The 15,421-nt window shown below is 53.6% G+C and overlaps 1 long non-coding RNA gene across 1 annotated transcript; it reads right to left on the bottom strand.

Moving 5' to 3' along the window:
• Window positions 1–1,146: 1,146 nt before the first annotated feature.
• On the bottom strand, window positions 1,147–9,345 carry LOC123381302. Its single transcript, XR_006588145.1, has 6 exons — window positions 8,323–9,345; window positions 5,990–6,089; window positions 4,451–5,006; window positions 2,016–2,142; window positions 1,850–1,912; window positions 1,147–1,428 (listed from the first exon to the last, which is right to left on the bottom strand). It is a non-coding gene; the product is annotated as an uncharacterized LOC123381302 (long non-coding RNA).
• Window positions 9,346–15,421: the final 6,076 nt, after the last annotated feature.

The following is a 15,421-nucleotide window of genomic DNA, read 5'->3' as shown; positions in this document are numbered from 1 at the left end:
GCGAAGGCAGGAAGTTCCATGTGCTTGAAGAGTAAAGGGCAGGGGTCCCCTTAGAGCCTAACTGCTTGGGGGCCTATGATTCCCATGGGGAGGGGTCAGTGGCCCCCCCGAGCAGGAGAGAGATGTGTCCTGAGATACATTCTTAAAATAAACCTAAGGCGTACAGACCACACACAGGGCTCTGCATTTGGGACCCGAGTGCTGTGATAGTCCCTGCTCCAGAGTGTCCACCGTCATCTAGGAGGTGGGGAGCAGAGCCTGAGCAAATGCAGCCAGATCCTGGTAAGTTCTAAACAACAACAAAAAGTCTAGAAAGTGTTGCTGGAGTACTTGGGCTAAGCAGGGACACTCGGAGGCATGTTCGGGCTGCGTGGCGGGAGCAGGAAATGTGGCAACAAAAAACACTAAAGAAAGCATTCTGGGAACACATCCTGGGGTGCACAATGGTTCTTAAGCTTCCTCCTTGAAGGTTTCCACATTTAAAGGGTTGGGGAGTCTGCCTATAAAGAAGCATTCCAAGCATCCCTTAACTTACGTGTTCCGTATTATCTATTTTCATTCCCCCTTTTTTCCATTGTAATTCGTTAATTATGAATTTATTAGTTGCCTACTTTTGCCTGAAACCTATTAGACCCCTAACCGTCTGCACCGCACGCTCTGAGGACCCGCTGCTCTAGAGGATTCTCTCAGTTCTGCCAGAAATGCAAATTCTGCTCTGTTTTCGGCACTGCTGGTGTTGCCTGGAAATCACGTACCGATGCGTGAGGCTGGGACACAGAGGAAGTGACTGCTGAGTGATTTTAGAGCGTCAGCCTCTCTTTTGATCTCGATTCCTTACTGTGCTTGAAATGCATGTCTGGGGTCGGTGTGGCTTTGGAAACTCAGAGATTCACAAAACCCATCTGCAAGGGAAGGATGCTCAGGGACTGCCCAGCCTGAGGAGCTCTGGGTCCTGCTCCAACTAAGCAAGGGAAACAAGGTAAATGCTTTCATAAAAATCCATTCTGTAAGAACAAATCTGTCTCCCACTGGCTGGAACACTGAGAAGACATTGACACTAGGAAACTGAAACCAGCTACTTTTCCTTGTTCAAAAGTATGTTTGCCAATAAAATCTGTTTAGAGATATAATTCTCATACGACCCAATTCACGCATTTAAAGTGCACAATTCAGTAGCTTCTAGTATATTCACAACTTCACCACAATCCCTTTTAGAACAAGCTCAGCATGCTTCCAGAAACCCCATACCCCTTCCCGGCTCACTCCCATTCCCCCAACCTACCCACCTAACAGACTGCTATCCACTTTCCATACGCAGTTTTGCCTTTTTGGGGTATTTCATATAAATGGAATCATGCCATATGTGGTTTTTGTGACCGGTTTCTTTCATTTAGCATAATGATTTCCAGGTTGAGATGTATCAGTCACCTAAGTGGAAAAACCAAAGTTTACAACTCTTGAAGAAAACATAGAATATTTTTCTTTCCACTTTGGGGTAAGCATACATTTCTTAATCAAGATACACAATCAAAGATACACACAAGCAAAAAAGTGATAAATCATACTTTATCAAAACGTAAAACCTCTGTGTCTCAAAATACATCATTATGAAAATAAATAGGCGATCCACAGAGCGGGAGAAAACGTTCCCAGTTTATATAGAATGCTGTGTACTCAGAATATAGAAAGCACCACCGCGCGTTAATAAAAAGACAGACAGCACAATTGAAAATGGGTAGAAGATCTGGATAGAAGCTTCCCCCAGGAAGAAGTGTGACCAGCACAGGAGTGCCATACGTCATTGATCATCAGGGAAATGCAGGCATCACTGATAACGAAGCACTCCTACCTTCTGACTATCGTGGCTGATACCAGAAGACCAGAGCACCCGTTGTGGGCATCGTTGGTGGGTCTGTAAAATATCATCACCACTGTGGAAAACAGTTTATCCATTTCTGGTTAAGTGAAACATACACTCAACATACGAGCTACGAACAGCATTCTTTGGTACTTACCCAAGAGCAATGAGTGCGTGATTCTTCATAGCGGTTTGGTCCATAATAGACAAAAAAATGGAAACAACCCACATGGCCATCCACAGGAGAATGGATGAATAACAGTCTATTTTCAAACAGTGGGACGCTGCTGGGAAATAAAAAGGAACACGCTCCTGATTTATGCCAAGCACTTTATCAATGCGATGCACTGGTTTACGAAACGCAATTTATGCATCTAGCACAACGAAAGACACAACCCTCAAGAGGACACTCTATAAGATTCCACTAACATGAAATTCACGAAGAGAAAAAAACTCCGTGTGACTAGATATCATTGGGGGTGTGTATTGACTGGAAGGGGCCGTTGACTTGGGTGATGGAAGTGTTCTTTGTCTTGACCAGGAGCTGGATTATAGTTCACAGAACTGCACACTGAAGACCTGTCCCTTTCTTTGTGTGTAAATTACCCTTAAGTAATTTCATGGGAAAAAAACCCCCAAGTATCTCCAAAAACAGAGTGAAACCCAAATATTCTCACTGAGATCCTTCTTGCTCCTGTCCCAGCACTTGTGGGCAGATTCCCCCCAACCTCAGGCTATCACTCCCCACCAAAAAAAAAACCCAAAAAGAAATGGAAGAAGAAGGAGGAGGAGGAGAAGGAGAAGGAGGAGGAGAGGAAGAGGAAGGAGAAGATGGAGGAGGAGGAGGAAGAGGAAGAGGAGGCGGAGGAGAGGAAGAGGAAGACTTGGAGATCTTCATGACCTTTGTTGGCAGGATGGGGGTTTGGGGTTGCAGAAAGAAGAATTTAAATCGAGAGAAGAAGGAGCAGCGTATGGAGACATGGCACATGCCCTTTCTACCGCAGAGGGTCCTGCCTCCAGTCCCTGAACATGGGGGCAATGAGAGACCAGCTTCACTTTGATTCTCTTCGTTTTCTGTGGGACCTGTTCTGTGGTCTGGAGTAGCCAGAGTCACAGGCTGGTCACCTCTAGTTTCAAGCATCCTTATTCATTGCCACCTTTCGCTACACAAATGTTTCCGTTACCTGGGTGCCTTGACAGGTAAAGGTCGGACGACACTCCTTCACTGCATTCTCAGCCTCAAGCATGGTCTTCCCTCGTAGCCTTGTTCATGTTCTAAGTGGAACACCCAACACTCCGTGGGGTTCCGTGTGGCCCGCTGTGGCCCAGCAGGGGACTGGTAACCCGAGGCAGATTTTCAGGGTCCTTCTGTGCTGACTGCCACACCCTACCAATCCTAATTCATCCCCGAGCAGCTGTGCAGGACCTTGACGGCTCGAGACGGGGCTCAAAGCTCCAAAGGCTTGAGACGGGGCTCAGGCCAGGGTTTCCCTGGGGCATGATGGCAAATGCTGTTGATTGTCTAATTGTAAATACACAGATGATTTTATGTAGGGGGGAAAAAAGGTAGCCCAAAGATGTTCTGCACAAATCTGAAAATACCGTATCACAAAATTCATGATAAGCTTTGCCTGATTACACAGCTTATGGAGACCTCAAGTCACCTTCAGCTGGGGCTATCGCTTTGAGTGAGTTAGAGACACTTCATTTGGGAGCAAGTAATAAAATCCTGAAAAGTCCATTTCTTTGGGGATGAAAGAAATGGAGAAAGAGCCCACTAACCTTTTCTTTTAACTCTTTATGGCTCATACTCAAGGAGAGCTATTGTCTCTACAAATAAACCTTCTCCAATCTCAAGGGACTGAAGCCAAAAACAAACAAAAAACCCACCCCCCAAAGGCCCCTTCACGACCCGCAATGACTTTCCAATATTGCCAATGACTGGTTTGGGTGATTTCGAAAAATCCAAATCTTGCAGCTTTTAAATGCCTTGTTTTTTTTTATTTAAAAAAATTTTTTTTACATCTATTTATTTTTGAGAGACAGAGAGAGCACAAGTTGGGGAGGGGCAGAGAGAGAGGGAGACACAGAATCCGAAGGGTCCAGGCTCCGAGCTGTCAGCACAGAGCCCGACGTGGGGCTCGAACTCACAGACCGTGAGATCGTGACCTGAGCTGAAGTCGGACGCTCAACCGACTGAGCCACCCAGGCGCCCCCTTTAAATGCCTTTTAAAAGCTTTTAAATGTATTTTGTTCTTCGCCACAACAGTGGACATGTGACTCAGTTTGTTGTCACGTCTGGATGTGCACACAGATTATTCTGCTGATGATCTCTACCCCGGCTCGCTGATGAATTAGGGAGGGCTGCGTGGTTGCATTCCTCCCTCTGCACCCATGCCTCTTTTTCAGTATAATTGGATGGCTTAGATAGAGTAACAGTGAGAGTGCACACAAGAGGGGTCTTGGGCTACTCCTGCTTTTTAGAAGGCTACTTCTTTTTTTGCAAAGCAAGTTCTGGTTCAAAAGGGAAGTGAGAGAGATAGGGGCCTTCACCACCACCCTTGCCTTTCTGTTGTAGACAGAGTCGCTTACCCTGCACTCACATGGGAGCTCCCGAGCTCTCCTGCGTCCTGAGCCACCGTGCGGTAACACGGACGCCGTAGGTGACGGGCTGGGAAGGAGCTTCGGGCACACGTGTCGCATGGATCTCCTCTGCTCACACGCACGGTCCGTTGTCCTATCTGACTTCACGTACAAACTCAAGTTCAAGTCGTGAAGAATTTCGAGACGGTGATGGCAGAGCATTAAAGCACCACTGGGGCCCTTGCGAGCCTGGGGCTCTGTGCACCCGCCCAGGTCACACGCCTGTGGAGCTGGATCTGTCTGCAGGGGCTCAGGGAAGGGAAGGTTGTTGAGATCTCATAAGAGTGGTGTCTTCTGAGACAGTGAATGAGAATTAAGTGGGTACAAGGGAGGTTATTTGGGGGAACTGAGTGTGTGAGAACCTAGTGAGACGAAAGACAAATCCAGTGGTCTGGTGTGAATCTTCCACGGGGTCAGAAAAACAGGACTGTGAATCCAGATGTGGTCACGGAAGTGGTGCAGAACGTTGGACGCGTGACCTCATCTCCCCGATCTGTTTCTCCATCTGTACGGTGGAGAGAATGATACCTTACCTTGTAGTGCACGGTTGACAATTACATAGGACAAGTAGGTTGATGTTTTTTAGGGGTTCCTGGACGGCTCAGTGAGTTAAGTGTCCAGCTACTGATATCTGCTCAGGTTATGATCTCACGGTTTGTGAGATCGAGCCCCATGTCGGGCTCTGCGCTGACAGTGCAGAGCCTGATTGGGATTCTTTCTCCCTCTCTACCCCTCCTCTCCCTCTCTCTCTCTCCCTCTCAAAAATACATAAACTTTAGTGCGCCTGGGTGGCTCAGTTGGTTAAGTGTCCGACTTCGGCTCAGGTCACGATCTCACGGTTGGTGAGTTCGAGCCCCGCGTCAGGCTCTGTGCCAACAGCTTGGAGCCTGGAGCCTGCTTCACATTCTGTGTCCCCCTCTCTCTCTGCCCCTCCCTCACTCACATTCGGTCTGTCTGCTGTCTATCAAAAATAAACATTTAAAAAAATTAAAAAAAAAGAAGGTTGATACTTTTTCATATGTGTTATTTTCCTCCGGGATGCAATGCCATGCTGGTGGTTGGACTCAAAACATCACTGTTAAATATCTAGTAAAGTCCATCCTGTCCCAGAAGGCACATGCTGGAGACCCACCCCATGGATGCTGTCCTCCTGGTGGGACCCTGGGGGCTAGATCAGGCGTCCAAACACCCTTCGCTGCCACGCAACAAGCTATCTCAACCGGCCACACGTCCGTGGATATTTTGAGCTTTACATGAACATGGGAAGGGAGAAGAAAATTCAGAAAACATACATTCATCATCATAAAAGCTGCCAGTCACTGACTTAACTGAATGCTCCCTGGCAAGTTAGATTCTGGTTGGCTTCCCATGTTGGAGTTGAGAAATTGAGGCTTAGGCACTAAAAGCACCCGACAGTTTTGCGTCCACGCAGCCTAACTCCTAACCCCCACACGGACTGTGTCGTGCTCCAGTTGTGTGAAAACTCACCTACTGCAAAGTGAATCAGAGACGGAGGGGACACGGCACTGTGTGCCATAGCAGTCCTGCGTGGAGATGTGACTGCACGGAGGGAGCTTCTTTAAGGCCACTGGGAAGAGACACGAAGCTGAGTTGTCAGGAGCCTCCACCGATCGGACGCCAAGGAGAAATGAAAATAAAACTGCGTGAAAGTCAGAGTGATATCTACCAGAGGACATGGCCCATTCTGGCAATTTCCCCAGCAGACTGCTTTGGAGAACACCTGTTTACCTCGAGCGAGGCCCACATGTGCGTGTTCTGTCCTGGTTTTAACCCACTAAAAATGGATGCCCTGTCATCGCTTCCCCTGACTGTGCCCCCCTCCCCTTGTCGCGTTGCCGGGCATCTCCTCTGGGCCACCCGCAGGTGGCCAGTGACGTCCTGATGGTAAAACGTGAGATGCCAAATGTACCAGAAGCAAGAGAAGAAGATACGAGCGTGCCCCACCCCCCAAAAAACCATTCGCTTTAACAAACTGACAATTCCATTTTCCTTGGAAAAGATGGAAGTCTGCAATAAATTACCCAGTAATTTCTGAAATAGAAAACATGGTCATTACCCCAGAATATCTGGGTACAAACATTTGTAGGAAATTTGCGTTCTCATTAAATCTCCATATGGCGGGTTTGGCCTCGAAACGGAGTGAATCACGACGCGAATTTCACTGCCTCTAAATGTGATGCCACAGGACTAGATGTTCGATTTCATCTGTGATTGATGATGTAACGTGTGGATTTTACTGGGACGCAGACTTCGCCTGCCTTGGGGCGATTCACTCTCTATGTAGGGAAGATGTACGACAGTGGGCACATCTTGGCCGTTGTCACGACCTGTTTTTAGCGTCCGTGCCTTCATCGACGCACCTGCGCGCTCACACACGTATGTGAGGCTTACGTCGGTCTTGCCTCCACGTACAGAATCGAACTGCCACCAGCTTCCTGGTCATGACTGCTCCTTATGGCCCCTCCGGTCATGAGCTTGGTGGAGAGGGTTGTCCCTACACATCTCTGCTTCTGCCTCAGTGGTTCCCATGCTGCCTTCCATCGAGGAATGACGAGGCTGATGACGATGTACAATGGTGATGGTGATGAGGAGGAGGAGGAGGAAGACCGTGGTGGACTGCTGGTGGCTGCAAAGGTGGCGTGCAGTATTGGCTCCCTTCCGTCAGGCAGCACACACATCCCACTCTGTTGCCTTTCCGCTTGGTCATGGGAGCCGCTCGAACAAAGGCAGTGGGGATGAGGGAAGGCCACTTCCAAGAGGACCCGTGAGGAGTCAGGGTGGCCTTCCGTTTGCACACCAGGGAAACGGCAGCCCCCAGACCATCCTCTCCTATGGGAATGTGAGGGACCGGGGGAGCTGAGCCAGGCACAGGAGAGCCAGCCAAGATGCCGGGGACCCATTGCCACACGTGACGTGAGCAAGAACGTCATGCGGCCACCGGCCACTGAGACCTGGCTCCGTTGCTGCTGGACCACCAGCTGACCGGTATGGCTGATAATACCCACGGAGGCCCTGCCACGGGCCAGGTCCCACGCTAAACACCAGGCAAGGATTCTGTGTTCGATCCTCGTGAAAGCTCATGGGAGCAGAAGCTGTTATTGTCTCTGTTTTAAAAACATGGAAACTGAGGTAGAGAGGATGGAGGAGGTGGGTAGAAGCATCAGCCTTCCCAGTGGAGCATGTTTTTCTTCATCAGTCTTGGGGTGTGGGTGGGGTAGGGGGTTCCCTCCATGTTGCCAAAGAGGAAACAGGTTCAGAGGATGTTGGGTCTCCATCTTTGCCTGTAACCACAGGGCTGCCCGCCTCCTCCTTTGCCCCCCCGTCTGTTGTCAGTGGAACAGGAATGACCCTGTTAAAACCTAAACCGGACCGTGTCTGCCCCCCAACCCTCCATGGCTCCCACCTCTCAGAGTAAAAACCAGAGTGCTCACCATGACCCACAAGGACTTCCATGCTCTGGTCTCCTCCCCAGTCTGCCCTCACTTGCTGCCTCTCACTGGCTGCTCCAGGCACACCAACCACCCCCCAAGTGGCCCTCAAACACCAGAATCTTTCCTGCCTCAGGACCTTTGCACCTGTCCCCTCTGCCTGCAATAGTCTATCTGCAGGCAACTGCATGGCTCCCTTCTTCCCTCCCGGAGGTAACGCACGGCTCCCCACCTCATCTTTTGGAGGGAGTACGGGCTTCCCCCCACCTCCGGGAGGCCACGGCCCTCATTCCTTGTACCCCCAGTTCACCCCAGTTCACGCCTCTTTCCTGGTCTACGTTCCTCCAGAGTGCTCACCGTCCCCTCACTCACCGTTCCGTGTCCAGCTTTGTTTATTCTCAGTCTTCCCCTTCTGGAGTCTCCGCCTCTTGGTCACTGTTGTGTCCCCAGCACCTGGGCAGCACCTGGCCCACAAAAGGGCTCAGTCCTGTTTGTTGAGTGGGTGGACAGAGGCGAGGGCCAGCACGCCGCCCCCTCCCCTGCAGGCTCTGTGCTCTCTCTTGTGAATGGGGGTGGCCAGTGGTCCATGCACGGCAAACACCTACCAGCAGACAGTGGCCCCGCTCTCAACACCTGCTTGGGCGCGAGGAGTGGTGCCGAGAGGCAAGGACACTAAGAACTGTTATCCATCAAACATACCGTCTGTCACTCCTCGTGTCAGACGCGGGCCATTCGCAAAAGATGCCAGCAATCCTGACGACCCGCTGCAAACTGGGTTCATCACACCCACTTATAGACGAGGAAATGGAAGTTGGCCGAGGTCAAGTCTCTGGTGTGAGGCCACACAGCGGTGGGACTGGCGCGGAGGACGAGCTGAGCCATAAAACTGGAGATCAGGACCTGATCACAGAGAGCGAGCGCCCGCCGGCCGCCCTGCTCCGTTATCACCATGACAAGACCCGTTCGCGGAGTCACTTCCTGTCGGCCTCGGAGGTGGGACTGGAAGCAGGGAGGGGCTTCAGACAGGCTTCACGTGGCCGCGTGTATTTATATACTTTAGCCCTTAATGGCCAACACCTGAAAAATCCGGTTTTGCATTTAAAAAATCGAATTCCCTTGCTTCTCTTGAACACAGGTGAACGGGATCCCAGCTCACCAGGATCTGATTTGGGTAGAGAAGGGGAAGCCAGACCACCAGCTGGCATGAGCTCTGGGTCTGTGTGGTGGGCATTTATTTGTGCTTTCTTCCTTCCAACGAATACTTAACTGAGCACCTACTATGTGACAGTCACTGTTCCAATCCCACTGGGGACGCGATGGTAAGCAGAACTTACATTTCCAAGGCGGGAGACAGGTAACAGGCAAATACATAAATGAGAGTGGGTCAGGTGGGCTAAAGAGCCATGTGAGGGGCACCTGGGTGGCTCAGTCCGTTGAGTGTTGGCCTCTCGATTTCGGCTCAGGTCATGATCTCAGGGTCGTGGGATCGAGCCCCACAGAGCCTGCTTAAGATTCTCTCTCTCTCTCTCTCTCTCTCTCTCTCTCTCTCTCTCTCTGTCTCTCTCAAAAATAAATAAATAAAAGAGCCACATAAAAACAGTGAAACAGGGCAGGGGCACAGCCGGGGCCTGGTGGCCAAGACAGGAGTTGAAAAGGGGACAATCAGCAAAGTTCCATCAATAGACTGACATCTGAACGTGAACCCGATGGAAGTGACTGGGTGGGCCGCACGACAGGTGGCAGATGGGAGTGCACCGGAGACAGGAACAGTGGCCACAAAGGCCCCGAGTCGGGGGCACGTGTGATGTGCTGGAGGTACAGTAAGAAGTCAAGGGGGGGACGGGGCCAGGTCACGAGGTCAGGGATGCTGAGGGACGGGCTCCTGATGGTGCCGGAAGTTCGGGTGACATTAGCAGCCATGCCGTCCCCGCGCACCATGGATTCCCCTCCTTCCTGTGGCCCACGGTGTCTCTTCTGCTCCAGCCCGTTGGACCCCGAGGGTTAAGAATAACCTGGAAATATCAGGGAAACCGAACCAACAGCTGCTGTAGTATCCGTGTGATGGGTGTGAGCACAAACACTGTTGCTAATGAAAGTGCACAATCAAAAGGACTTGAAAGGCCCACGCGGCTACTCCAGCCTGAGGATTTTGCAGTCAGGTAACGATCTCCAGCGTTCCTGCTGTGACTGGTGTTGAGCTTTGGGGAATTCTGAAGCGACTTTCATCCTGCTGACCGACTCGGCGGCGGCGAAGTCGTAAAGCCACACGGGGATCGAGACTGCATCACACGTGCTGGGGGTGGCAGTCCCACCTCGTCTGGCCGCCCTCCCCTTCCCCGCGCTTGGGCAGAGACACAGGATATCACGGCCTTCCCGGTACCTGGGTGGCCAGAGTCAGAAGCCAAACCAACCGCCGTTGCTGCCACAGAGGAGCCATAGCAGTGGATTCTTCACACCTGCAAATACACGTTCTGAGTGATGCTTTAGATCTGTAATTATATGATGCGGCGGGATAACGGAACTGTGTTTTAACCATCGTGCCCTATTGAAAGGACGCTTCAAGGTTTGGGTGGATCGGGAATCGGCACATTGTTTCATTCTGTTGGGTAAATACTGATCAGGCTGCAAAGACACCCTGTAATTACCTGGGGCTTGGGGTGGGGCGGGGTGGGGGTGGGGGACGAGGCTTCCTTTGCCACCACCTGTACTTTTAGCCCCTGGTCCCCTTGAAGCCAACTGGGGGGAATCCCTACCAAAGCCGGTGTCCCCCGCCTCCAGGCAGCTTGTCAGAGAAGCTGCCAACAACTGCTCAGCTCAGGGTTCGAGGCTTAACTCTAGACCTGGAGAACCGGATTAACAGGCAGATCTAATCACTAACAAATAACGGAATGAGGTTCAGGCTGATGAGCTGCGCAGAGCCATCACTTGGCTTAAGGGAAAGTGCAGATCTCTTATCAGGAGCAGGATGTGCTCACGGAGCTGAGCGTGGTTCTCACTTGTGTGCGCATGTGCGCACCGGTGTTCTGCGGGCCGCCTGCAGGATCTCATTTAATTTCCCAGCTGTCTGACCTGGGCACGCTCACCCCCATTTTAGGGGTGGAGGGGGCTGAGGTTCAGAGAGCGCTCTCCGTCCCTGGTGGCACGGTGAAGGAAAGAGCTGAGATTCAAATTCAGGGAAACCTCCCGACAGGACTGCCCGAGGGGTCTTGCAAAGAGGGCGGGACAGTGGCAACATTCCCTCCAACCCCTCGCCCTCACCCCCGCCCCCGCCCAGAGCAAAAGGTGGCTTCAGGATTTGTAAGAGGTGAGGGGGGGGGCTCTATTCCCGGTGCACAGGGAAAACCTCCCTCTAGCTCCGTCCAGCGGCCCCAGCCCCGCAGGGCCGAGCTCTGCCTGTCCCAACCGCCCCTACCGGCCCCCTGGAGGCGAGCGGTCTGCGCCCTAGTCTCCGGAATGGGCGCTGGGCGCGGTGTGCCCAGGCGCGCCCTCTAGCGCCAGCGGTTGGGAAAGCACCGCGCGGAACGGACTCCCGCAGGTGGGGCACATCTGGGGGCGCATCTGGGGGCGCACCTGGGGCGGAGCACCCGGACGGAGCCACCACCCACCCTCGCAGCGCGGCCTTCCCCTTCTGTGTCCTCACCTCCTGCCCTCTTCTTTCCTGCTCTGCCCTTCCCGGCCACGTCTAATCCATTTTAAAAAATTTTAATGTTTATTTTTGAGAGAGAGAAACAGAGCACGAGTGGGGGAGGGGCAGAGAGAGAGAGAGAGAGAGAGAGAGACAGAGAGAGCAAGAGAGGGAGAGGGAGACACAGAATCTGAAACAGGCTCCAGGCTCTGAGCTGTCAGCACAGAGTCCCAGGTGGGGCTTGACCTCAGGAACTACAAGATCATGACTTGAGCTGAAGTCAGACGCTCAACCCACAGAGCCACCCAGCGCGTCTCTAATCTAAATCAATGGACCCGTTCCCCCCTCAAGACGCACAAGTGTGCAGAATTCAGCTCAAAATATCAAAATTCAGCGAATCGCTGGCCCTCTTCGCAGGTTGCCCACAAGACGCCTGGCCGTATTGGGGCCTCAGCTGGGCTTTGCCGATTTAGAGAGAGGGCCAGGCCATTAAATTCACAACCCCCCCCCATTTCTCTACTTAATATAAATTAATAAATAAATACCGTCAACACGGGACCTCCAAATATGTGACGTATCTTCAACGCTCCCATTTGAGTAAGCAAATGCTCCTGAGTTGTAAAAGATATTATACATCATGCACAGAACGCAGGATTCGGGGACTTCATTCCCAGGGCGATACAGGAGATGCGGACCTTCTCGGTGGATGAAGGTCTGTTTGGCCGCGTCTTATCAGCGTGACCCTGCCACTGGACGTGTGGCCGTCTCGGGACATGACATTAAAAGGCCGGAGCTGATTCTGGTTAGGAGCGCAGAGCTTGAGCCCAAATCTTTGTTCTCCTTGCTCCCACTGAGATCCCCAGAGGGAAGAGTCTGGCTTCTGGGTCCTGTGTCCAGCGTGTGTGTGTGCATGTGTGTGCATGCGTGGGCGCGTGGGTGTGCGGGTCGATGTGTGTGAACGGGCACGCACGTGTGTGGGCGTGGGCGTGTGCGCGTGGAGGGCAGGCAAGGAGTGCTGTGTGTCCCCGCGCTGGGATGCCTCCCAGGGTTTCCGCCAACAGCAGTGGCTCCTGAGGGGCACCGGCGATGTGGGGCTGCACCCTCCCCGAGAGCAGCCCCTGCAGGAACGATTTCTGACTTCGGGTCCGGGGCTGGGGGGCGGGGGAGGAGCACAGAGAGGCAGGGACCAGCGCTGGGGGCATGAGGTCTGGGGCGGCACCTCTGGGTCAGGAGTGACCGCTGGGCTATCCCGATTCTGCGCGAGGAATACAGAGGAAAGGAGGGAGTCGGCAGGAAGCAGGAAGGAGGCACAGTGGGGGCTTCCCACGTGGGCCCACATGTTTGCAAGATTGGAAGATTCTTCTGATGGCGGCACACAGCCCAATGATGCTTGGACAGGTCAAAGGCAGGACTCCCTGCTGCTCACGGTGCCAGGCAGGGCCCCTGGGGGACCGTCCCAAGACAGGTAGCAGCAAGCTGGGGCTGCAGGGGACAGCTTGGGCACAGCCAGCGGGGAGGCTTAGGGAGGCTTTGTGGGCTCCCTGTGGACTGGCAGTGCGAATAGTTTCATGGGTTCTGGGGCGCGGGGCCTGGGGAAGAGACCCTCCTATGACCGAGGCCTCAAGACTAGGTCAAGACAGCATCAGAACAAAACCCAAACCAAAAACAACGCCAAAAAACCAAAACACAAGCAAACAAACCGTATAACACCATCTGGTACTTGGGAGGACCAAGGGCTTTCTCATCGGGTGGGAAAGCTTCCGGAACCTTCCAGAGCAGTTCCCCCAGGGTGTCTGTGTCCTGAGCCGGTGGACGGATCACCTCCTCTGCTCCCCAGTGGAGAAAGGCGAGGCGCAAAGTTGGAAGGTCTGGCTGGAAGACGTGAAGGGGAACCAGGCCGGCCGCGGACCCGTGTCCTTTCTCCCACGTCCGTGGCCGGTGGCGTGGTTGGCGAAGCCTCCGTGCCCGTGAGCGCTCCTGCCGTTGTTACTGCCCTAACGTAATTACTGTGGGAAGCAGCTGTTGTCGAACACAGCACTGTGGGCAAAGCCACGCCTGATTGGTGTCTATTAATTCCGTTCATAAATCATGGATTAAAGTGGCTGCCGCCCAGAGGAACGCGGGTTGACTCGGGGACGGTGACACGGCCGTTGCAGCTTCCACGTAGGGAGGGACGGTGCTGGAACTTCCACCTCCTGGTCGGCTGCTCCTTCACGGGGTTCAGACCTGCTCTGGGCTCTCTGAGGCTCCTGCCCAACCCCGCTTCCTCCCCCTTCATCTGTCCCGACCTTCTCCCCCCTAGGCTCTCACTCCCCCACCTCCTGAAGGACCCAGTGGACACAGCAGGCTCTGTACAAACCGGGGCGCTGAGGCTCCGAGTCAGGAACGCGCCAGGCCTGGCCTCGGGGCTCTGGCTGGGGGAGGGGTCTCCGTGGGTCTGTGGCCGAGGGTGGCCATGAGCCATCAGGCCCGGACGAGGAAGGGGAGAATCAGCCACGGCCTTGGTGCGTGTTCTCCAAGCTCCTCGGCCCGGGGGCTCCTGTTGTGTTGGTGCTTCCGGTTGGAGAAAGAGACTAAGACAGACAGACGGAGAGACAGAGGGCTGCCCCGTCGCGGGCACCTTTCAGCCCCTCCCCGTGTCTCGTAGCTCTTGGAGGGTCTCCCTGTCACCCCCACTCATGTTCCCTGAAGGGTCAGCTGCATCAGCTTCTTCGAGCAGTTTCTTCCTGTGTGTATCCAGGGCAGCCCAGGCAGGTCCCCGCAAGAACTTGTGGCACTTTGGGCAGAGACGACCCCTGTGTCCCTGGTCCGCCCCCATGAGCGGGGCCGAGTTTCTCTGCCAGCCCAGGGCAGCCTGACGCCTGACAGGTCTGGTGAGTGAAAGCGGCTCCCTGGGGCCCTTAGCAGGGAGACACCTGGGAAGCCCGTGGCCATCACCGCTCCAGCCACGAAACCTCGTTCGGCAGCAGGTGCGCGGCCGGTACGTCCCGAGGGGTGGATGCTTCTTCACCTGACATCTGGGCTGGGAGTATTTGTTCCTCCCCTTGCCCTTGAGAAACGCAGCCTTGGCTCGAGAAAAAAATGCACTCCTTCTCACGCACTTCTAATTCTACCAGCGGCACTTTCGGCTCGTGGGATCGAATGCTGTGTAAATTGTTCACCCCACCGCACCGTTCGGGAACATTCTTCCCTAATGAGGCATTCAGTGACGAGCACAATAGCGATCCCAGTGTTTGCCTCCAGCTACGGTGTCTGTCGGTAAATAACCGGAATAATAATAATGAGCACTTTATTCAGCAGGGCTCGGGGTCCACTCTGACGCTGTAGATGTGCTGTGCGTCCCGGCCGGCTGACGGGCCTCTCTGAGTTGGGCATCATCAGCCGCGAAACGTGGGGCTTAGTCCCAATCAGGGGCTACGAACCCAGCCATTCATGAGCGGAGCATACTGCTTTCGAATCGTGCATACGTTTCCCCCTTTCTTAGGGACGTTTCAAGCTCAATTAATAACTTTGAAGGGGCAGGAGGAGACAAAGGAACCTTGCGTTTTGACCACGCCCAACGAGCCTGTACCTTCGATGTATCGGATACCTGGGAGGCGACAGGGGAAGACGTGCGGTGGACAGCATCACAGTTACAGAATTGTCCCCGGGGTTCCCTCCCGGGTCCCACCTGCCCTGTGTCTCTCCCGGGGAGGCTGTGGCACGGCTGAGCTGGGCTCTGTCCCCTCCGTGGGCCTCGCAGGGTCAGGACCATGAGCACGGGAGGAGGAGACCATGGAGGCTGGGGATGTTGGCTCGTGGTGCAAGGTGCTTCGTGCTGCTCACGGTGCTTCACCCGCTTCGCTC

This window comes from Felis catus, chromosome D3 (assembly GCF_018350175.1).
Source record: "Felis catus isolate Fca126 chromosome D3, F.catus_Fca126_mat1.0, whole genome shotgun sequence".
In the NCBI taxonomy this organism is placed as follows: Eukaryota; Metazoa; Chordata; class Mammalia; order Carnivora; family Felidae; genus Felis; species Felis catus.
This window is presented reverse-complemented; position numbering and strand designations above follow the sequence as displayed.